This window comes from Engystomops pustulosus, chromosome 3 (genome assembly GCF_040894005.1).
Source record: "Engystomops pustulosus chromosome 3, aEngPut4.maternal, whole genome shotgun sequence".
NCBI lineage: Eukaryota > Metazoa > Chordata > Amphibia > Anura > Leptodactylidae > Engystomops > Engystomops pustulosus.
Window position 1 is genome coordinate 18,325,337 of NC_092413.1, and position 26,752 is coordinate 18,352,088.

The 26,752-nt window shown below is 43.8% G+C and overlaps 2 protein-coding genes across 6 annotated transcripts in view; one reads left to right on the forward strand and one right to left on the reverse strand.

Annotated features, from left to right (window-relative positions):
* RCOR3 (REST corepressor 3) overlaps positions 1 to 26,752 on the reverse strand; it is a 55,031-nt gene that overhangs the window by 25,634 nt on the left and 2,645 nt on the right. The window lies entirely within an intron of this gene.
* Positions 1 to 26,752, forward strand: part of KCNH1 (potassium voltage-gated channel subfamily H member 1) — a 250,984-nt gene that overhangs the window by 3,366 nt on the left and 220,866 nt on the right. Inside the window, exons 2-4 of one of the 5 annotated variants that reach the window (XM_072140190.1) lie at positions 5,352 to 5,416; positions 24,186 to 24,232; positions 26,292 to 26,342. The gene's annotated coding sequence lies outside the window, so the exon portion shown is untranslated. Of the gene's footprint in view, positions 1 to 3,951; positions 5,417 to 6,917; positions 6,985 to 9,883; positions 10,090 to 24,185; positions 24,233 to 26,291; positions 26,343 to 26,752 lie in introns of those variants that run through there. The other 4 variants (XM_072140192.1, XM_072140194.1, XM_072140193.1 and 1 more) reach the window with 4 other exon arrangements.

The following is a 26,752-nucleotide window of genomic DNA, read 5'->3' on the forward strand; positions in this document are numbered from 1 at the left end:
ATAGACTCCCCCATAACAGGAGCCTCCGCCATAGACTCCCCCATAACAGGAGCCTCAGCCATAGACTCCCCCATAACAGGAGCCTCAGCCATAGACTCCCCCATAACAGGAGCCTCAGCCATAGACTCCCCCATAACAGGAGCCTCCGCCATAGACTCCCCCATAACAGGAGCCTCCGCCATAGACACCCCCATAACAGGAGCCTCAGGCATAGATACCCCCATAACAGGAGCCTCAGCCATAGACACCCCCATAACAGCAGGAGGCTCAGCCATAGACTCCCCCATAACAGGAGGCTCAGCCATAGACACCCCCATAACAGCAGGAGGCTCAGCCATAGACACCCCCATAAAAGGAGCCTCAGGCATAGACACCCCCATAACAGGAGCCTCAGGCATAGACACCCCCATAACAGCAGGAGGGTCAGCCATAGACTCCCCCATAACGGGAGGCTGGGCCATAGACTCCCCCATAACGGGAGGCTGGGCCATAGACTCCCCCATAACGGGAGGCTGGGCCATAGACTCCCCCATAACGGGAGGCTGGGCCATAGACTCCCCCATAACGGGAGGCTGGGCCATAGACTCCCCCATAACGGGAGGCTGGGCCATAGACTCCCCCATAACGGGAGGCTGGGCCATAGACTCCCCCATAACGGCAGCCTGGGCCATAGACTCCCCCATAACGGCAGCCTGGGCCATAGACTCCCCCATAACGGCAGCCTGGGCCATAGACTCCCCCATAACGGCAGCCTGGGCCATAGACTTCCCCATAACGGCAGCCTGGGCCATAGACTCCCCCATAACAGCAGGAGGCTGGGCCATAGACTCCCCCATAACAGCAGGAGGCTGGGCCATAGACTCCCCCATAACAGCAGGAGGCTGGGCCATAGACTCCCCCATAACAGCAGGAGGCTGGGCCATAGACTCCCCCATAACAGCAGGAGGCTGGGCCATAGACTCCCCCATAACAGCAGGAGGCTGGGCCATAGACTCCCCCATAACAGCAGGAGGCTGGGCCATAGACTCCCCCATAACAGCAGGAGGCTGGGCCATAGACTCCCCCATAACAGCAGGAGGCTGGGCCATAGACTCCCCCATAACAGCAGGAGGCTGGGCCATAGACTCCCCCATAACAGCAGGAGGCTGGGCCATAGACTCCCCCATAACAGCAGGAGGCTGGGCCATAGACTCCCCCATAACAGCAGGAGGCTGGGCCATAGACTCCCCCATAACAGCAGGAGGCTGGGCCATAGACTCCCCCATAACAGCAGGAGGCTCAGCCATAGACTCCCCCATAGCAGCAGGAGGCTCGGCCATAGACTCCCCCATAACAGCAGGAGGCTCGGCCATAGACTCCCCCATAACAGCAGGAGGCTCGGCCATAGACTCCCCCATAACAGCAGGAGGCTCGGCCATAGACTCCCCCATAACAGCAGGAGGCTCAGCCATAGACTCCCCCATAACAGCAGGAGGCTCAGCCATAGACTCCCCCATAACAGCAGGAGGCTCGGCCATAGACTCCCCCATATCAGTAGCCTCAGCCATAGACTCCCCCATAACAGGAGCCTCAGCCATAGACTCCCCCATAACGGCAGCCTGGGCCATAGACTCCCCCATAACGGCAGCCTGGGCCATAGACTCCCCCATAACGGCAGCCTGGGCCATAGACTCCCCCATAACAGCAGGAGGCTGGGCCATAGACTCCCCCATAACAGCAGGAGGCTGGGCCATAGACTCCCCCATAACAGCAGGAGGCTGGGCCATAGACTCCCCCATAACAGCAGGAGGCTGGGCCATAGACTCCCCCATAACAGCAGGAGGCTGGGCCATAGACTCCCCCATAACAGCAGGAGGCTGGGCCATAGACTCCCCCATAACAGCAGGAGGCTGGGCCATAGACTCCCCCATAACAGCAGGAGGCTGGGCCATAGACTCCCCCATAACAGCAGGAGGCTGGGCCATAGACTCCCCCATAACAGCAGGAGGCTGGGCCATAGACTCCCCCATAACAGCAGGAGGCTGGGCCATAGACTCCCCCATAACAGCAGGAGGCTGGGCCATAGACTCCCCCATAACAGCAGGAGGCTGGGCCATAGACTCCCCCATAACAGCAGGAGGCTGGGCCATAGACTCCCCCATAACAGCAGGAGGCTGGGCCATAGACTCCCCCATAACAGCAGGAGGCTGGGCCATAGACTCCCCCATAACAGCAGGAGGCTGGGCCATAGACTCCCCCATAACAGCAGGAGGCTGGGCCATAGACTCCCCCATAACAGCAGGAGGCTGGGCCATAGACTCCCCCATAACAGCAGGAGGCTGGGCCATAGACTCCCCCATAACAGCAGGAGGCTGGGCCATAGACTCCCCCATAACAGCAGGAGGCTGGGCCATAGACTCCCCCATAACAGCAGGAGGCTCAGCCATAGACTCCCCCATAACAGCAGGAGGCTCGGCCATAGACTCCCCCATAACAGCAGGAGGCTCGGCCATAGACTCCCCCATAACAGCAGGAGGCTCGGCCATAGACTCCCCCATAACAGCAGGAGGCTCGGCCATAGACTCCCCCATAACAGCAGGAGGCTCGGCCATAGACTCCCCCATAACAGCAGGAGGCTCGGCCATAGACTCCCCCATAACAGCAGGAGGCTCAGCCATAGACTCCCCCATAACAGCAGGAGGCTCGGCCATAGACTCCCCCATATCAGTAGGCTCGGCCATAGACTCCCCCATATCAGTAGCCTCAGCCATAGACTCCCCCATAACATAGAATGTGTAAAATTTCCAGTTAAAGTAACAAGGCAATCTTTGCTGGGAAACCCATTCAAGGCCATGACAAGCGCTTCTTCTTATCAGTAAAGAATGTGCTAGTTATGAATGATTGGGCAGCTGGTTATGAGAAATTGAGGATCACTAAGCAGGTGGAAGGCTGGATACATCCCCATTGTCAGAAGTATCCAATGAGGAATTTACAAAGTGGGACCAGGCAACCCCTGAGCTTGTCTCCTCATATGGGACTAATAAAACGATCCTGACCTTCAACTGACGCATATCCAGAATTTCTATAACATAGACTCCCCCATAACAGGAGCCTCAGCCTCCACCAGTGCAGGTTATGTTACACTTAAAGGGGTATTCCTATTTCAGCAAGTAAATGTTATTGTTTGTATGATGAAAAGATATACAATTTTCCAATATACTTTCTGTATCAATTCATCACGGTTTTCTAGATCTCTGCTTGCTGTCATTCTATGGAAAGCTTCTATGTCAGTGATGGCAAATATTTTAGAGACCGAGTGCCCAAACTACAACAAAGACCCGCTTATTTATCGCAAAGTGCCAACACAGAAATTTAATTTGTGATTTATACTCCCTTCTCTGTCACAGTTTTCATTGATACCAGCCCCTGAGGACACCAATAAAGCAGAAAATAGTCCCAGGTAGAGCTGTCACTTCAAAATAGCTCTGTGCACAGCAAGTCCTGGGCTGTCTGGGACTGCAGGAAGATACCTGGAGTTATCTCTGGTGATGGCCTGAGTGCCCACAGAAAGGGCTCTGAGTGCCACCTCTGGCACCAGTGCCATAGGTTAGCCATCACTGTTCTATGTTTACCACTAGTGGACAGAAATCTGACTATAATCACACCGGAGCCACATAGAAGCTTTCTGTAGAATGACTGCAAGCAGAGATTTGAAGATTAAACGTTGAGGGCGCAATCACACAATGCGGTTTTTGATGTATTCCAAAGGCTTCAGCCTTGATCACACGCGGAGGTTACATTGCGTTTTAGCAGATGTAGTGGAAACACAATTTAACCTCGGCATATGGTCAAGGCCGAAGCCGTTTGAATGCATCAAAAATTACATCAAAAAACGCAACGCATCATGTGAAGGTGCCCTGAAGGTGAGCGTTTGCATGGTCTTAGTAGTGCACACTTAGGCTAGCGGCACACGTGTCGTTTTGAACCAGTTTTTTGGGCTGTTTTTAAGCAGTCTGTTAAAAAAAACGCATGCGTTTTTGTCTGTTTTTCCCAATTAGCAAAATTATAAAAAATGGACGCATTTTTTAAAAAAACGCATCCGTTTACAGATCATGAGCATGGGGGTCTTATGTACCCCCAGTCGGACCCTCGCCGCTTCCCGAGATGAGCGGAGCAGCCAGTCGTGCATGGCCGGGCTACCTCGTTCATTTAATTGGAGCTGCGCTTGGCAATCTCCGTCAGTGCCAGAGAGATGAATGGGACAGGGGGTCCACGACAGGGGTAAACCGGACCCCATCAGAACCCCTCAGATCAGCAAGTTGGGCCCTATCCTGTGAATAGGACCGAACTTGTTTCAAGATGAAGCCACAATTTTTAATTAACCCCTTTATTGTGAATAACAAGCTGATCTGACTGTTGGAAACCCCCCACTCCCCCCCCCCCCCATATCAGGAGAATGGCAGGTCAAAAATGGGAATGCTGAAAATAGACTAGCATAGTGCATGACCATCTCCAGCACTGGCATAGGGAACGGATGAATGGCAGTGATACCCTGCAGCTAAATGTGCCAAGTTTTAGTTTTCCCTATTTACCGGATCAGACCCAACAGAGGGGCTAACAACAAATCAAGGTTTACACATATGTTAAAAGATTATTAATCTTCATAGTACTTTAGGGACACTCTTATTTGTGTCTCTTGATTAGTGTTATGCCTGCCTATGGCAGGGTGTAAGAGGGAAGGCCTGGAGTCTTCATTAGGCTGGTAGCTACAATCAGAACCCTATGGTCTTGTCCCTGAAGAAGGATGATTAGTGGAAGGATGATTAGCTGTTCAGATACTAAGGTAACAGCAATGTTCCATCCAAAATCCCCTGCACTCCACTGGTTTCTATAGGACTCTCAGGAACTTTTACAATATGAATGATCTCAGAAGACCTGTGCAGTACAGAGCAGCTCAGGGGGACTATCAGTCACCAGCTCTACCCATCACTGGGGAGGGGGCAGCAGCTGGACCTCACACAATCAGACATGAACACTCAGTCCTCTAGATGAACGAGGTTAAAGATAAAAATCCCTTTAACTTTGTCCTCAGTTTCCAACTTTGGCATCTTCTTATTACAATCTCTGTGTAGAGTTTATTGAATGTCTTATTCCACAAAAGCCACAAATTCTAAAAATAAAAAATCTCCATGTCGCATATACTCGTTTGACCACTAGATGGCGCAGTCCTGATTACAATGGGAGAACTTCATAAGTTGTGTATATATGTGGATATATATGTTTTTTTCTATTTTTTGCTTTTTGCATCACACCCAGCATTTCATATTGTATAACTAATATAAAACCCTTTTTTTTCTCTTACTGTTTTAAAGGAAATCTACCACCAAAATTCATCATGATAAACCAGGGACTCATAGATCCAGGCACTGTGACTGTGGTAATCTTCTTATAAGTGTTATCTTTGGCCTCCTTCCTCCTAAATTCAACTTTCATAAATATGCTAAGGCTCCATGGGGTATCACAGGCTCTTACAGTGTCTTCACTTCTCCTTCGGCCCTTCTTCTTATAACAGATATATATATATATTTGTATTTCATCTATACAATTGCAATCCATCAGCACTGTTTATCTGCATTTAACCCCTTCCCGCCGCGACCCTTTTTTCAATTTTGCGTTTTCATTTTTCACTCCCCACATTCAAAAATCTGTAACTTTTTTATTTTTCCATGTCCAGAGCTGTGTGATGGTTTATTTTCTGCGTAACAAATTACACTTCAAAATGGTGGTATTTAATATTCCATGCCGTGTACCGGGAAAAAAATTCCAAATGCAGTGAAATTGGTAAAAAAAACCCGCATTTGTGCCGTATTCTTGTGGGCTTGGATTTTACGGATTTCACTGTGCGCCCCAAATGACAGGTCTGCTTAATTCTTTGGGTTGGTGCGATTACGGGGATAACAAATTTGTATAGGTTTTATAATGTTTTCATACATTTAAAAAAATTAAAACCTCCTGTACAAAATTTTTTGGGGGGGATTTTGCCATCTTCTGGCTCTAATAACTTTTTCATACTTTGGTGTACGGAGCTGTGGGTGGTGTAGTTTTTTGCGGATTTTGATTACGTTTACAATGTTAACATTTTTAGGACTGTACAACCTTTTGATCACTTTATATAAAATTTTTAATTTTTTAAATGGCAAAAAAGTGCCATTTTCGACTTTGGGCGCGATTTTCCGTTACGGGGTTAAACACAGTGAAAAACCGTTATCATATTTTGATAGATCTGGCATTTTCGGACGCGGCGATACCTAATGTGTTTATGATTTTTACTGTTTATTTATATTTATATCAATTCTAGGGAAAGGGGGGTGATTTGAATTTTTAGGTTTTTTTATTATAATTTTTTTATTTTAACTTTTTTTTATTTTTATTTTTACTGTTTTTCAGACTCCCTAGGGTACTTTAACCCTAGGGTGTCTGTACGATCCTATCATATACTGCCATATAACAGTATGGCAGTATATGGGGATTTTACTACTCATACATTACAATGTGCTGACAGCACAATGTAATGAATGGGTTAACCCGAAGTAGCTTCGGGTCTTCGTGAGACCCGAAGCTACCATGGCGACGGATCGCCGCTCCCCGATGACGTCACGGGGAGCGACGACCCACGGAAAGATGGCGGCGCCCACGCGCTGCCGTTTTTTTTTAAGCCGCCGGTACCGATCGCGGGTGTTACCGGTAAGCCTTTGCAGCATCATGCAGCAAAGACTTACCGGCTATGGAGAGGGCTCGGCCCGCGAGCCCTCTCCATGTACTGGGACCCGACATGTGACGTACTATTACGTCACATGTCGGTAAGGGGTTAATATATATATTTGTATTTATTGGATATTATTGGAATTCATTTAGGCTTATCCATTTTTTTCCCCATCGGTCTTCTTGTGTGTATTCCCAACCACGGACTTTGATGCAGGCGAGTATAGCTGTAAAAGTTGTCAGGTATGTCTCATTTTTACTCAAATATCTTAGGTTGTCACCTCGAGTAATAACCTCTTAGATTATAAGGGACAATTTAGTACTCAATTACCACAGCGATCCAATTGACAGAAACCGAAGCCACTAATTTAGCTAAAGAGTTTCCAGTTTTAAGTACAACTGTAAACTTTTACACTAAACCAAAAGAGCCAAATAAGCAATAAGACTAAGCCAAAATAAGCAGTCCTCTAATTTATACTCATAAGCTATATGCAACCTTTTGTCAGCTAGCAGGCTATAAGCTAGCAGTACCTTATCACTCTGGCTGTCTTTGTGTGGGTTGGTTGTGATGGGAATCCGTAGCTAGACAGAGGAGAGGAAGGTGGGTGGGTGTTGTTGGGAGGGGTCACTTAGCGCATGCACGCTCCTTATCAGTAAAATCTCCATGCAGCTCCAGGACCTGCCGTGATGTCATAATCATGTGACTGATCACATGTTTCAAGTCATCCAATTACATACCAGGAATGCTATGTAGCAGAGCTGTTTGTGTTTGATAGTTTGGCTATAGTAGAAATGTATGCAAGCGTGAATGCACAAATAAAGCCAGAGCTCAGGCTCCCATCAGTTCTAATGACTGGATCAGATCCTGCACACACACAACAGCGTATATACAGGGAAACCTCTTTGAGAAGATCTCAGTGCACATGACAGGGGTGGTATGCAGATGGTGCAATTTTATACAGCATAATATAAAAAAAAATCAGTGATTAAAGTTTAAAAAAAAGTCTTTTAGGGAGGGGGTCCTTTAAGATAGGTGGTCTTCTGGAGAGGTTTCACTATATACATACTATGATGCTGCCATGTGTTTATCTTTTTATTCCTTTCTAGGTGTTTTAGGGGACACATGTGGCAATAGCGCATGCTTTCTCAAACGCATCAGAACAACCAAGAAGAGGAGATTTGCCAGATTACATAGCTTTTAACATTAAGTGTGTTATCTCTGTACTGTGACAACACTGTGTGTATTATCCTTGTACTGTGACATCACTGTGTGTGTTATCTCTGTACTGTGACATCACTGTGTGTATTATCTCTGTACTGTGACGTCACTGTGTGTATTATCACTGTACTGTGACATCACTGTATTATCCCTGTACTGTGGCATCACTGGGTGTATTATCCCTGTACTGTGACATCACTGTATTATCCCTGTACTGTGGCATCACTGGGTGTATTATCCCTGTACTGTGACATCACTGTGTATATTATCCCTGTACTGTGGCATCACTGTGTGTGTATTATCCTGTACTGTGACATCACTGTGTGTATTATCCCTGTACTGTGACATCACTGTGTGTATTATTCCTGTACTGTGACATCACTGTGTGTATTATTCCTGTACTGTGACGTCACTGTGTGTATTATCCTGTACTGTGACATCACTGTGTGTATTATCCCTGTACTGTGACATCACTGTGTGTATTATTCCTGTACTGTGACGTCACTGTGTGTATAATCCCTGTACTGTGACATCACTGTGTGTATTATCCCTGTACTGTGACATCATTGTGTGTATTATCCCTGTACTGTGAAGTCACTGTGTATATTATGCCTGTACTGTGACATCACTGTGTGTATTATCCCTGTACTGTGACATCACTGTGTGTATTATCCCTGTACTGTGACATCGCTGTGTGTATTATCCCTGTACTGTGACATCACTGTGTGTATTATTCCTGTACTGTGACATCACTGTGTGTATTATCTCTGTACTGTGACATCACTGTGTGTATTATTCCTGTACTGTGACGTCACTGTGTGTATTATCCCTGTACTGTGACGTCACTGTGTGTATTATCCCTGTGCTGTGACGTCACTGTGTGTATTATCCCTGTGCTGTGACGTCACTGTGTGTATTATCCCTGTACTGTGACGTCACTGTGTGTATTATCCCTGTACTGTGACGTCACTGTGTGTATTATCCCTGTACTGTGACGTCACTGTGTGTATTATCCCTGTACTGTGACATCACTGTGTGTATTATCCCTGTACTGTGACATCACTGTGTGTATTATCCCTGTACTGTGACATCACTGTGTGTATTATCCCTGTACTGTGACATCACTGTGTGTATTATCCCTGTACTGTGACATCACTGTGTGTATTATCCCTGTTCTGTGACATCACTGTGTGTATTATCCCTGTACTGTGACATCACTGTGTGTATTATCCCTGTACTGTGACATCACTGTGTGTATTATCCCTGTACTGTGACATCACTGTGTGTATTATCCCTGTACTGTGACATCACTGTGTGTATTATCCCTGTACTGTGACATCACTGTGTGTATTATCCCTGTACTGTGACATCACTGTGTGTATTATCCCTGTACTGTGACATCACTGTGTGTATTATCTCTGTACTGTGACATCACTGTGTGTATTATCCCTGTACTGTGACATCACTGTGTATTATCCCTGTACTGTGACATCACTGTGTGTATTATCTCTGTACTGTGACGTCACTGTGTGTATTATCTCTGTACTGTGACGTCACTGTGTGTATTATCCCTGTACTGTGACATCGCTGTGTGTATTATCCCTGTACTGTGACATCACTGTGTGTATTATCCCTGTACTGTGACATCACTGTGTGTATTATCCCTGTACTGTGACATCACTGTGTGTATTATCCCTGTACTGTGACATCACTGTGTGTATTATCCCTGTACTGTGACATCACTGTGTGTATTATCTCTGTACTGTGACGTCACTGTGTGTATTATCCCTGTACTGTGACATCACTGTGTATTATCCCTGTACTGTGATGACATCACTGTGTATTATCCCTGTACTGTGACGTCACTGTGTGTATTAACCCTGTGCTGTGACATCACTTTGTATTTCCCTGTTTCTTTTACAGTTCCAAATTACGTACAAATTCAACTTAAGAACAAAACTAAAGAATTTAGTTTCCTCGCTATTTATCAACTTACCAAAGACAAACAGAATTCACAACATGTACAGTGCTAAGGGGTCGATGCCCCGTAATGTCAGGAGCAAAGACGACTGCACTTCTGTTAATTTAAGAGAACCTGTCACCAGATTTTATCCCATTACATACCTCAAGTAGGGGATCATAGTTTATACAGTTGAAAAAAGACACTTTTCCATCAAGTTCAACCAAGGAAGGGAAGGGATTGCATGAGGAAGGGATTTGGGGGAAACAATTCTATATAACATAATCATCAATGTTATTTAGGTGTAAAAGGCATCTAGACCCTTCTTGAAGCTCTCTGCTGTGCCTGCTGTGACCAGCGCCTGAGCACGGCTATTCCACAAAGTGACAGTTCTCATAGTAAAAAAGCCCTGTCGCCTCCGGTGATTAAACCTTGTTTTCTCCAGACGGAGACAGTGTCCCCTCGTCATTTGATTTGATCTAATCTGAAACAACTTTCCCCCATATTTTTTGTATGGACCAGTCATATATTTATATAAATTAATCATGTCCCCTCGTAGTCGTCTCTTTTCCGGACTAAATAAATCTAGTTGTTTTAATCTTTCCTCATAAATAAGACCGTCCATACCCCTTATCAGTTTTGTGCCTCTTCTTTGAACCCTTTCCAGCTCCAGGGCCTCCTTTTTATGGACCGGTGCCCAGAACTGGACAGCATATTCCAGGTGAGGCCTAACCAGTGCCTTGTACAGGGTAATATTACATCCCTATCCCCAGAGTCCATACCACTAATGATACATGACAAGATCTTACTGGCTTTAGAGGCAGCTGATTGACATTGCATGCTGTTATTCAATTTATGCTCTACTAGTACCCCCAGGTCCTTCTCAACAAGGGACTCTCCCAGATTTACCCCCCAAGAACATATTTTGCCTTTGGATTATTAGCCCCCAGGTGCATAACCTTTATACACATTTATCCACATTGAACCTCATTTGCCAAGTATATGACCAAACATTCAGTTTGTCCAAGTCACCCTGCAGCCTATGAACATCCTCCATAGACTGTATTACACTACACAGCTTGTACTACTACTCCCATCCTCCATAGACTGTATTACACTACACAGCTTGTACTACTACCATCCTCCATAGACTGTATTACACTACACAGCTTGTACTACTCCCATCCTCCATAGACTGTATTACACTACACAGCTTGTACTACTCCCATCCTCCGTAGACTGTATTACACTACACAGCTTGTACTACTCCCATCCTCCGTAGACTGTATTACACTACACAGCTTGTACTACTCCCATCCTCCGTAGACTGTATTACACTACACAGCTTGTACTACTCCCATCCTCCATAGACTGTATTACACTACACAGCTTGTACTACTCCCATCCTCCATAGACTGTATTACACTACACAGCTTGTACTACTCCCATCCTCCATAGACTGTATTACACTACACAGCTTGTACTAGTCCCATCCTCCATAGACTGTATTACACTACACAGCTTGTACTACTCCCATCCTCCATAGACTGTATTACACTACACAGCTTGTACTACTCCCATCCTCCATAGACTGTATTACACTACACAGCTTGTACTACTCCCATCCTCCATAGACTGTATTACACTACACAGCTTGTACTACTCCCATCCTCCATAGACTGTATTACACTACACAGCTTGTACTACTCCCATCCTCCATAGACTGTATTACACTACACAGCTTGTACTACTCCCATCCTCCATAGACTGTATTACACTACACAGCTTGTACTACTCCCATCCTCCATAGACTGTATTACACTACACAGCTTGTACTACTCCCATCATCCTCCATAGACTGTATTACACTACACAGCTTGTACTACTCCCATCCTCCATAGACTGTATTACACTACACAGCTTGTACTACTCCCATCATCCAAAGACTGTATTACACTACACAGCTTGTACTACTCCCATCCTCCATAGACTGTATTACACTACACAGCTTGTACTACTCCCATCCTCCATAGACTGTATTACACTACACAGCTTGTACTACTCCCATCCTCCATAGACTGTATTACACTACACAGCTTGTACTACTCCCATCCTCCATAGACTGTATTACACTACACAGCTTGTACTACTCCCATCCTCCATAGACTGTATTACACTACACAGCTTGTACTACTCCCATCCTCCATAGACTGTATTACACTACACAGCTTGTACTACTCCCATCCTCCATAGACTGTATTACACTACACAGCTTGTACTACTCCCATCATCCTCCATAGACTGTATTACACTACACAGCTTGTACTACTCCCATCCTCCATAGACTGTATTACACTACACAGCTTGTACTACTCCCATCATCCAAAGACTGTATTACACTACACAGCTTGTACTACTCCCATCATCCTCCATAGACTGTATTACACTACACAGCTTGTACTACTCCCATCCTCCATAGACTGTATTACACTACACAGCTTGTACTACTCCCATCCTCCATAGACTGTATTACACTACACAGCTTGTACTACTCCCATCCTCCATAGACTGTATTACACTACACAGCTTGTACTACTCCCATCCTCCATAGACTGTGTTACACTACACAGCTTGTACTACTCCCATCCTCCATAGACTGTATTACACTACACAGCTTGTACTACTCCCATCCTCCATAGACTGTATTACACTACACAGCTTGTACTACTCCCATCCTCCATAGACTGTATTACACTACACAGCTTGTACTACTCCCATCCTCCATAGACTGTATTACACTACACAGCTTGTACTACTCCCATCCTCCATAGACTCTACTACACTACACAGCTTGTACTACTCCCATCCTCCATAGACTGTATTACACTACACAGCTTGTACTACTCCCATCATCCTCCATAGACTGTATTACACTACACAGCTTGTACTACTCCCATCCTCCATAGACTGTATTACATTACACAGCTTGTACTACTCCCATCCTCCCTCCATAGACTGTGTTACACTACACAGCTTGTACTACTCCCATCCTCCATAGACTGTACTACACTACACAGCTTGTACTACTCCCATCCTCCATAGACTGTATTACACTACACAGCTTGTACTACTCCCATCCTCCCTCCATAGACTGTGTTACACTACACAGCTTGTACTACTCCCATCCTCCATAGACTGTACTACACTACACAGCTTGTACTACTCCCATCCTCCATAGACTGTATTACACTACACAGCTTGTACTACTCCCATCCTCCCTCCATAGACTGTGTTACACTACACAGCTTGTACTACTCCCATCCTCCATAGACTGTACTACACTACACAGCTTGTACTACTCCCATCCTCCATAGACTGTATTACACTACACAGCTTGTACTACTCCCATCCTCCATAGACTGTATTACACTACACAGCTTGTACTACTCCCATCCTCCATAGACTGTATTACACTACACAGCTTGTACTACTCCCATCCTCCATAGACTGTATTACACTACACAGCTTGTACTACTCCCATCCTCCATAGACTGTATTACACTACACAGCTTGTACTACTCCCATCCTCCATAGACTGTATTACACTACACAGCTTGTACTACTCCCATCCTCCATAGACTCTACTACACTACACAGCTTGTACTACTCCCATCCTCCATAGACTGTATTACACTACACAGCTTGTACTACTCCCATCATCCTCCATAGACTGTATTACACTACACAGCTTGTACTACTCCCATCCTCCATAGACTGTATTACACTACACAGCTTGTACTACTCCCATCCTCCCTCCATAGACTGTGTTACACTACACAGCTTGTACTACTCCCATCCTCCATAGACTGTACTACACTACACAGCTTGTACTACTCCCATCCTCCATAGACTGTATTACACTACACAGCTTGTACTACTCCCATCCTCCCTCCATAGACTGTGTTACACTACACAGCTTGTACTACTCCCATCCTCCATAGACTGTATTACACTACACAGCTTGTACTAATCCCATCCTCCATAGACTGTATTACACTACACAGCTTGTACTACTCCCATCCTCCATAGACTGTATTACACTACACAGCTTGTACTACTCCCATCCTCCATAGACTGTATTACACTACACAGCTTGTACTACTCCCATCCTCCATAGACTGTATTACACTACACAGCTTGTACTACTCCCATCCTCCATAGACTGTATTACACTACACAGCTTGTACTACTCCCATCATCCTCCATAGACTGTATTACACTACACAGCTTGTACTACTCCCATCCTCCATAGACTGTATTACACTACACAGCTTGTACTACTCCCATCCTCCATAGACTGTATTACACTACACAGCTTGTACTACTCCCATCATCCAAAGACTGTATTACACTACACAGCTTGTACTACTCCCATCATCCTCCATAGACTGTATTACACTACACAGCTTGTACTACTCCCATCCTCCATAGACTGTATTACACTACACAGCTTGTACTACTCCCATCCTCCATAGACTGTATTACACTACACAGCTTGTACTACTCCCATCCTCCATAGACTGTATTACACTACACAGCTTGTACTACTCCCATCCTCCATAGACTGTATTACACTACACAGCTTGTACTACTCCCATCCTCCATAGACTGTATTACACTACACAGCTTGTACTACTCCCATCCTCCATAGACTGTATTACACTACACTGCTTGTACTACTCCCATCCTCCATAGACTGTATTACACTACACAGCTTGTACTACTCCCATCCTCCATAGACTGTATTACACTACACAGCTTGTACTACTCCCATCCTCCATAGACTGTATTACACTACACAGCTTGTACTACTCCCATCCTCCATAGACTGTATTACACTACACAGCTTGTACTACTCCCATCCTCCATAGACTGTATTATACTACACAGCTTGTACTACTCCCATCCTCCATAGACTCTACTACACTACACAGCTTGTACTACTCCCATCCTCCATAGACTGTATTACACTACACAGCTTGTACTACTCCCATCATCCTCCATAGACTGCATTACACTACACAGCTTGTACTACTCCCATCCTCCATAGACTGTATTACACTACACAGCTTGTACTACTCCCATCCTCCCTCCATAGACTGTGTTACACTACACAGCTTGTACTACTCCCATCCTCCATAGACTGTACTACACTACACAGCTTGTACTACTCCCATCCTCCATAGACTGTATTACACTACACAGCTTGTACTACTCCCATCCTCCCTCCATAGACTGTGTTACACTACACAGCTTGTACTACTCCCATCCTCCATAGACTGTATTACACTACACAGCTTGTACTACTCCCATCCTCCATAGACTGTGTTACACTACACGGCTTGTACTACTCCCATCCTCCATAGACTGTATTACACTACACGGCTTGTACTACTCCCATCCTCCATAGACTGTATTACACTACACAGCTTGTACTACTCCCATCCTCCATAGACTGTATTACACTACACAGCTTGTACTACTCCCATCCTCCATAGACTGTATTACACTACACAGCTTGTCCTACTCCCATCCTCCATAGACTGTATTACACTATACACCTTGTACTACTCCCATCCTCCATTACACTACACAGCTTGTACTACTCCCATCCTCCATAGACTGTATTACACTACACAGCTTGTACTACTCCCACCCTCCATAGACTGTACTACACTACACAGCTTGTACTACTCCCATCCTCCATAGACTGTATTACACTACACAGCTTGTACTACTCCCATCCTCCATAGACTGTATTACTCTACACAGCTTGTACTACTCCCATCATCCTCCATAGACTGTATTACACTACACCGCTTGTACTACTCCCATCCTCCATAGACTGCATTACACTACACAGCTTGTACTACTCCCATCCTCCATAGACTGTATTATACTACACAGCTTGTACTACTCCCATCCTCCATAGACTGTATTACACTACACAGCTTGTACTACTCCCATCCTCCATAGACTGTGTTACACTACACGGCTTGTACTACTCCCATCCTCCATAGACTGTATTACACTACACGGCTTGTACTACTCCCATCCTCCATAGACTGTATTACACTACACAGCTTGTACTACTCCCATCCTCCATAGACTGTATTACACTACACAGCTTGTACTACTCCCATCCTCCATAGACTGTATTACACTACACAGCTTGTACTACTCCCATCCTCCATAGACTGTATTACACTACACTTCTTGTACTACTCCCATCCTCCATAGACTGTATTACACTACACAGCTTGTACTACTCCCATCCTCCATAGACTGTATTACACTACACAGCTTGTACTACTCCCATCCTCCATAGACTGTATTACACTACACAGCTTGTACTACTCCCATCCTCCATAGACTGTGTTACACTACACAGCTTGTACTACTCCCATCCTCCATAGACTATATTACACTACACTGCTTGTACTACTCCCATCCTCCATAGACTGTATTGCACTACACAGCTTGTACTACTCCCATCCTCCATAGACTGTATTACACTACACAGCTTGTACTACTCCCATCCTCCATAGACTGTATTACACTACACAGCTTGTACTACTCCCATCCTCCATAGACTCTACTACACTACACAGCTTGTACTACTCCCATCCTCCATAGACTGTATTACACTACACAGCTTGTACTACTCCCATCATCCTCCATAGACTGTATTACACTACACAGCTTGTACTACTCCCATCCTCCATAGACTGTATTACACTACACAGCTTGTACTACTCCCATCCTCCTTCCATAGACTGTGTTACACTACACAGCTTGTACTACTCCCATCCTCCATAGACTGTACTACACTACACAGCTTGTACTACTCCCATCCTCCATAGACTGTATTACACTACACAGCTTGTACTACTCCCATCCTCCCTCCATAGACTGTGTTACACTACACAGCTTGTACTACTCCCATCCTCCATAGACTGTATTACACTACACAGCTTGTACTACTCCCATCCTCCATAGACTGTATTACACTACACAGCTTGTACTACTCCCATCCTCCATAGACTGTATTACACTACACAGCTTGTACTACTCCCATCCTCCATAGACTGTATTACACTACACAGCTTGTACTACTCCCATCCTCCATAGACTGTATTACACTACACAGCTTGTACTACTCCCATCCTCCATAGACTGTATTACACTACACAGCTTGTACTACTCCCATCATCCTCCATAGACTGTATTACACTACACAGCTTGTACTACTCCCATCCTCCATAGACTGTATTACACTACACAGCTTGTACTACTCCCATCCTCCATAGACTGTATTACACTACACAGCTTGTACTACTCCCATCATCCAAAGACTGTATTACACTACACAGCTTGTACTACTCCCATCATCCTCCATAGACTGTATTACACTACACAGCTTGTACTACTCCCATCCTCCATAGACTGTATTACACTACACAGCTTGTACTACTCCCATCCTCCATAGACTGTATTACACTACACAGCTTGTACTACTCCCATCCTCCATAGACTGTATTACACTACACAGCTTGTACTACTCCCATCCTCCATAGACTGTATTACACTACACAGCTTGTACTACTCCCATCCTCCATAGACTGTATTACACTACACTGCTTGTACTACTCCCATCCTCCATAGACTGTATTACACTACACAGCTTGTACTACTCCCATCCTCCATAGACTGTATTACACTACACAGCTTGTACTACTCCCATCCTCCATAGACTGTATTACACTACACAGCTTGTACTACTCCCATCCTCCATAGACTGTATTATACTACACAGCTTGTACTACTCCCATCCTCCATAGACTCTACTACACTACACAGCTTGTACTACTCCCATCCTCCATAGACTGTATTACACTACACAGCTTGTACTACTCCCATCATCCTCCATAGACTGCATTACACTACACAGCTTGTACTACTCCCATCCTCCATAGACTGTATTACACTACACAGCTTGTACTACTCCCATCCTCCCTCCATAGACTGTGTTACACTACACAGCTTGTACTACTCCCATCCTCCATAGACTGTACTACACTACACAGCTTGTACTACTCCCATCCTCCATAGACTGTATTACACTACACAGCTTGTACTACTCCCATCCTCCCTCCATAGACTGTGTTACACTACACAGCTTGTACTACTCCCATCCTCCATAGACTGTATTACACTACACAGCTTGTACTACTCCCATCCTCCATAGACTGTGTTACACTACACGGCTTGTACTACTCCCATCCTCCATAGACTGTATTACACTACACGGCTTGTACTACTCCCATCCTCCATAGACTGTATTACACTACACAGCTTGTACTACTCCCATCCTCCATAGACTGTATTACACTACACAGCTTGTACTACTCCCATCATCCTCCATAGACTGTATTACACTACACAGCTTGTACTACTCCCATCCTCCATAGACTGTATTACACTACACTGCTTGTACTACTCCCATCCTCCATAGACTGTATTACACTACACAGCTTGTACTACTCCCATCCTCCATAGACTGTATTACACTACACAGCTTGTACTACTCCCATCCTCCATAGACTGTATTATACTACACAGCTTGTACTACTCCCATCCTCCATAGACTGTATTACACTACACAGCTTGTACTACTCCCATCATCCTCCATAGACTGCATTACACTACACAGCTTGTACTACTCCCATCCTCCATAGACTGTATTACACTACACAGCTTGTACTACTCCCATCCTCCCTCCATAGACTGTGTTACACTACACAGCTTGTACTACTCCCATCCTCCATAGACTGTACTACACTACACAGCTTGTACTACTCCCATCCTCCATAGACTGTATTACACTACACAGCTTGTACTACTCCCATCCTCCCTCCATAGACTGTGTTACACTACACAGCTTGTACTACTCCCATCCTCCATAGACTGTATTACACTACACAGCTTGTACTACTCCCATCCTCCATAGACTGTGTTACACTACACGGCTTGTACTACTCCCATCCTCCATAGACTGTATTACACTACACGGCTTGTACTACTCCCATCCTCCATAGACTGTATTACACTACACAGCTTGTACTACTCCCATCCTCCATAGACTGTATTACACTACACAGCTTGTACTACTCCCATCCTCCATAGACTGTATTACACTACACAGCTTGTCCTACTCCCATCCTCCATAGACTGTATTACACTATACACCTTGTACTACTCCCATCCTCCATTACACTACACAGCTTGTACTACTCCCATCCTCCATAGACTGTATTACACTACACAGCTTGTACTACTCCCACCCTCCATAGACTGTACTACACTACACAGCTTGTACTACTCCCATCCTCCATAGACTGTATTACACTACACAGCTTGTACTACTCCCATCCTCCATAGACTGTATTACACTACACAGCTTGTACTACTCCCATCATCCTCCATAGACTGTATTACACTACACCGCTTGTACTACTCCCATCCTCCATAGACTGCATTACACTACACAGCTTGTACTACTCCCATCCTCCATAGACTGTATTATACTACACAACTTGTACTACTCCCATCCTCCATAGACTGTATTACACTACACAGCTTGTACTACTCCCATCCTCCATAGACTGTGTTACACTACACGGCTTGTACTACTCCCATCCTCCATAGACTGTATTACACTACACGGCTTGTACTACTCCCATCCTCCATAGACTGTATTACACTACACAGCTTGTACTACTCCCATCCTCCATTACACTACACAGCTTTTACTACTCCCATCCTCCATAGACTGTATTACACTACACAGCTTGTACTACTCCCACCCTCCATAGACTGTACTACACTACACAGCTTGTACTACTCCCATCCTCCATAGACTGTATTACACTACACAGCTTGTACTACTCCCATCCTCCATAGACTGTATTACACTACACAGCTTGTACTACTCCCATCATCCTCCATAGACTGTATTACACTACACCGCTTGTACTACTCCCATCCTCCATAGACTGCATTACACTACACAGCTTGTACTACTCCCATCCTCCATACACTGTATTACACTACACAGCTTGTACTACTCCCATCCTCCATAGACTGTATTATACTACACAGCTTGTACTACTCCCATCCTCCATAGACTGTATTACACTACACGGCTTGTACTACTCCCATCCTCCATAGACTGTATTACACTACACAGCTTGTACTACTCCCATCCTCCATAGACTGTATTACACTACACAGCTTGTACTACTCCCATCCTCCATAGACTGTATTACACTACACAGCTTGCCCTACTCCCATCCTCCATAGACTGTATTACACTATACACCTTGTACTACTCCCATCCTCCATTACACTACACAGCTTGTACTACTCCCATCCTCCATAGACTGTATTACACTACACAGCTTGTACTACTCCCACCCTCCATAGACTGTACTACACTACACAGCTTGTACTACTCCCATCCTCCATAGACTGTATTACACTACACAGCTTGTACTACTCCCATCCTCCATAGACTGTATTACACTACACAGCTTGTACTACTCCCATCATCCTCCATAGACTGTATTACACTACACCGCTTGTACTACTCCCATCCTCCATAGACTGTGTTACACTACACAGCTTGTACTACTCCCATCCTCCATAGACTGTATTACACTACACAGCTTGTACTACTCCCATCCTCCATAGACTGTATTACACTACACAGCTTGTACTACTCCCATCCTCCATAGACTGTATTACACTACACAGCTTGTACTACTCCCATCCTCCATAGACTGTATTACACTACACAGCTTGTACTACTCCCATCCTCCATAGACTGTATTACACTACACAGCTTGTACTACTCCCATCCTCCATAGACTGTATTACACTACACAGCTTGTACTACTCCCATCCTCCATAGACTGTATTACACTACACAGCTTGTCCTACTCCCATCCTCCATAGACTGTATTACACTACACAGCTTGTACTACTCCCATCCTCCATAGACTGTATTACACTACACAGCTTGTACTACTCCCATCCTCCATAGACTGTATTACACTACACAGCTTGTACTACTCCCATCCTCCATAGACTGTATTACACTACACAGCTTGTCCTACTCCCATCCTCCATAGACTGTATTACACTACACAGCTTGTACTACTCCCATCCTCCATAGACTGTATTATACTACACAGCTTGTACTACTCCCATCCTCCATAGACTCTACTACACTACACAGCTTGTACTACTCCCATCCTCCATAGACTGTATTACACTACACAGCTTGTACTACTCCCATCCTCCATAGACTGTATTACACTACACAGCTTGTACTACTCCCATCCTCCATAGACTGTATTACACTACACAGCTTGTACTACTCCCATCCTCCATAGACTGTATTATACTACACAGCTTGTACTACTCCCATCCTCCATAGACTGTATTACACTACACAGCTTGTACTACTCCCATCATCCTCCATAGACTGTATTACACTACACAGCTTGTACTACTCCCATCCTCCATAGACTGTATTATACTACACAGTTTGGTGTCATCTGCAAAAATAGACACAGTGCTATTAATTCCTACCTCTATATCATTAATAAATTGAATATAAGCACAGAACGCTGGGGTCCACCACTCATAACTGGTGACCATTCCGAGTAGGAATCATTGACCACAACTCTCTGGATACGATCCTTCAGCCAGTTCTCAATCCAATTGCAAATGATTTCTACCACACCAATAGCCCTAATTTTACCCATCAGGCGTCTATGAGGGACAGTGTCAAATGCCTTTGCAGAGTCTAAGAACACAATATCCACAGCAGCTCCCTGAAGATTTTAGACAGCGGTACAGCAATGACAGAACTGAGTTCTTTAAGAACTCTGGGGTGTAACCCATCTGGTCCAGGAGCTTTGTACACATTGATGTTATTGAGCTTAGATTGGATAATGTCTACATTTAGCCAGCCTAGTATATCACAGGGTGCATGACCCGCACTGGCACCACCCAAGTCAGAAGTTCTCTCTTCTATCGTATAAATGGAGCTAAAAAACCTATTAAGTATCTCCGCCTTCTCTTGGTCTCCAGTCACCGATGCCCCATTTTCAGAATAAAGGGGTCCAACCTGTTCTGATCCATTTTTTTTTGCATTGATATACTTAAAAAATTTCTTGGGATTTGTTTTGCTATCTTTAGCCACCTGTCTTTCATTTTGTATTTTGGCTGATTTGATTTCTTTTTTACAGATTTTGGTAAGTTTTTTGTAAGTATTGAAAGCCTCAGGTGACCCGTCAGATTTATATTTTTTAAATGCCCTCTTTTTCTCATTAATTGCCCTTTTAACTGTAGCTGTAAGCCATGCGGGGTGTAATCTAGCCCGTCTATACTTGTTACCTTGGGATAAATTTAGAAGTATAAAAACCCAGGATAGATTTGATTTTTTTCCCATTTACCATTAGTATCATCACATGACAGTATTTGATCCTAGTCTGTATCCTGAGGTGCAGCCCTGAATTTTTGGAAATTAGCCCTCTTAGAATTCCAAGTTTTCGATTTTCCCACCTGTTTCTGCTTTTTACAGTTTAAGAGGAAAATAATTATATTATGATCACTGTTCCCAAGGGGTTCCCGGACACTGACATTTTGGACAATCTCCGCATTGTTAGAAATCACAAGGTCCAAGAATACGTCGCCTCTTGTGGGGTCTTCTACAAGCTGCACCATAACATTATCTCACCCGTCAACCTTAAAAAAAAAAATCTCTGACGTCACGTGACGATGAACAGAAAATAGTCATATTTCACCTGAAATGAGTCACGTTTAGAGGCTGCATGGGAAGTTTCAGATCACATCAGTACTGTGGTTCTTTGAACTCCAGAACCAGACCTTAGAGATAAGTGGACCCAATGATAGGGTTTGGGGTTCGAGTTTGGCCGCCTTACCCACACCTATTGATGAACAGCCAATCCTGGAAATTGACGCCCCTAGCAACTAGCCATGGCTACAATTGGCCAAGGAGACCACAACCTGGCAAGCGGGGTTCAAACCAGACCATCGGGTCCATTCATCTCTCAGAGATACAGACAGGAAACGCTGCTGCAAAGCTGACGGCGGCTTCAAAATATGGGCACCGGCACCTTGGCGAAAATCGTTGCTCCATGTGATGTGATCGGGGGTGGTGGAGGGGCCTGATCAGTCGTCATTACAGCCTCAGGTCTTCTGAAGACCCGAGGCTGCCCCTTTTTAACCCATTTATTACAATGTGATGTATCACATTGTAATGAATGAAGAGGAAAATCCCCATATACTGCCATACTGTAGTATAGCAGTATATAGTAGGATCGATCAGACAACCTAAGGTTATAGTCCCCTAGGGTGTCTGAATAAAGGTTAAAAAAAATTATGATAAAAAAACCCTAAAAATTTAAATCACCCCCCTTTGCCTAGAACTAAATATAAAAAAAACAGTAAAAATCATAAACACATTTGGTATCGCCATGTCCGAAAATGCCCGATCTCTTAAAATATAATAACAATTTTTTTTACTGCGTTTAACCCCATAACGGAAAATATTTTAAAAAATGATAAAATTTATTTAAAAATTCAATAAAAAGTGATCAGAAGGTCGTACAGTCCTTAAAATGAAAGAAATGAAAACGTCATCAAAAGTTGCAAAAAGTGACACCACCGAAGTAGGAAAAAGTTATTGGTGAAAAAGATAGTAAAATTTTTAAAAAATGTACAGGAGGTTTTAATTTTTGTGAATGTATGAAAACCATGAAACCTTTATAAATCTGTTATCCACGTGATCACACCGACCCAAAGAATAAAAAAGACCTGTCATTTGCGGCGCACAGTGAAATTTGTAAAATCCAAGCCCACAACAAATGCGTTTTTCACCAATTTTACTGCATTTGGATTTTTTTTCCCGCTTCCCAGTAAACGGCATGGAATATTCAATACCATCACTATGAAGTGTATTTTATTATGCAGAAACCAAGCCCTCACACAGCTCTTTACGTGTAAAAATAAAAAAGTTATAGATTTTTGAATGTAGGGAGTGAAAATCGAAAACTCAAAAATGAGAAAGGGCTGCGGCAGGAAGTGGTTAATATGACACCAGAATTTCCCTAGGTACTATAGAACTGAAGATTGGGGTGTCTGAAGATGACTCATCTAAGGTAAATATGAAAATTTTTAGGTAAATAGATGAGGTTTTACATAAAGGAGCTAATTCTATGATGGACATGTATCCCCTTTAGAGAAGGGGCTCCTTGTTTACTGGGGTGAAATCTGATGACAGGTTCCCTTTAAACTCAAATTGGTCTTATTAAAAAATTGCAAATGAATGATTGCACTTGAAGTCATTTGCATCACTTATTTAAGGGAGACTGAGATGTAATGAGAGTTAAGGAATAATTTACTTCACCAAAAAAATGCTAAACCTCATCAGGAGGCAGCCGCACATTAACTAAATTACCTACAAAGACTGATGGGAATATTGTACAACACAGAAGCAGCACAATGTGCCAGGACTTCTGTTATTATGTTCTAATGTTATAACTTAAGTTCTACCCTCCACTATTTATGAGGTGCAGTTGTATGGGTGCAAGGGTAGTGCATGGTATTGCAACTAAGCTCCATTCATCTCTATACAGCAGAGCTGCAATACCGGCACAAAACATGGTCAGATGTGGCGCTGTTTTTGAAAGAGAGCAGCCATGTTTTTCAACCTCCGGACAATCTTAATGACCACAATATCAGCTTTCTACTGCGGTCATTTAGGGTACTTCTTCTGACGCAACGATTTTCTACGACAGTGTGCCAGAGGAAGATTGCAGGACATCGGGTCTCGCCGGTGCCAGTGTCGGGCTCTGACATCACAGCCCAGACCCGGCACTAACACCTAGGATTGGAATAACTTTGGTCAAGCATGATTGCGGCGTGTAAGTGTGTCCCATGTAGATCGGACCCCCCGATTTGCTTAGCCCCCGATTTCCAATTCATTTTGTGGCAGCCCTGGGGTCCGGCGAGTGCCCTGAGGCTGCCGGCTCCTCTTCACGCCAGGTTCTGCCTCCCGGCAGGACCCGGCTGTGTTGCAGTGTAGGAGCTTGAACTAGAGATTGGATGAACGCTTGTTCAAGCCCAAGTCTGGAAAGTTAAAAAAATGTAAAAAATAAAAGTGAAAGTCATTTTATAATAATTAAATAAAATAAAAGTGCCCTAATCGTCCCAATTACTTCTAAAATCCAAATAAAGTATATAAAACACAAAAAAAGTACATATTTGGCATCACTGCATCCGTATAAATCTTTACAATAAATCTAAAACAATATTGAACCCGCTCAGTCAACGACGTAAAAAAAAAAAAATACGAAAAGCTTTGCTTTTGTATAAAACTTCCAATAATCAACAATTTTTAATCAAATACCTTAACAAAAAATGTTCTAAAAAGTGATCCAAAAAAAAGTTATGTGCCCTAATACAACTGAAAAGAACAAGTATTTTCACAAAAATAAGCCCTCAAGCAGTTTTGACAACAGATAATTACAGAAGTTATGGCCCCTGAAAAGTTGTCGATAGTAAAAAAAAAAATGTGATTTTCTCCAATATTGCTTTTGCTCAGTAAAATTGAGCAAAGATAAGAAAAACTACATAAATGAGGAATCACCATAATTGTAGTGAACCAGAGAATAAAGATCAAATATTATTTTTATGTTACGGTGAGGGGGGGGGGGGTAAAAAAGTGCTAAAAATCCAAAATAAAAATTGATAATTATGTTTATATCCCCCTTGAAATAGTTAATAAAATCTCATGAATGAGCTATAGACTCTCCAGCTTTTGGGGTGGTTTTACTATTTGCCTGGAAAGCAGAACATTTCAAACTTTAAAAATGAAGAATTTTTCAGAAATTTTGCCAAATTTTCATTTTTTTTTAGAAGGAAACACAAGACTTATCACTTAAATCTTACAACTATCATGAAGTATAATGTGTAGAGAAAACAATCTCTAAATCACCTGGATATGTTAAAGCTTCCGAAGTTATAACCAATTATCTTGAGACATGTCAGATATGAAAAATCGAGTCTGGTCATTAAGCTGAAAACGAGTGTCGGTGATAAGGGGTTAAACAATTTGGTCCTAATATAATTGTCTCATAAATCTGATTTTTATTTTCTGCTGTGATCTTGCGAGTATTTATGATGGAGGTGACTTTTTTTCATGCTGATTTGTTACAGGGGCCTATTAGGTATAGTCTGAGGACATTCATCAACTAGGACAATCAAAAGGTAAGCTGATTTCAACACTCGCAAAGAGAACTCTTGGAGGGTCAGGATGCATTATATCAAATGGTGAGAATGGACCCTGGTTCTTATGATCAGTGAGATTCTCCGCAACCGAACCCAAAACAATCAGATTGGTTTCCCTATTCTTGGGATAAGGGATAACAATCAAAATTGGAAAAACCCCTGAAACGTATTATGACCGGTGCCCTTTAAGGACTTGCTTAAGGATGTACAGGCGGTCCCCTACTTAAGAACACTCGACTTACATACGACCCCTAGTTACAGCCGGACTTCTGGATGTTGGTAATTACTGTACTTTAGCCTTAGGATACAATAATCAGCTGTAACAGTTATCACAGGTGTCTGTAATGAAGATTTATTGTTAATCCTGATTCTTATGACAACCCAACATT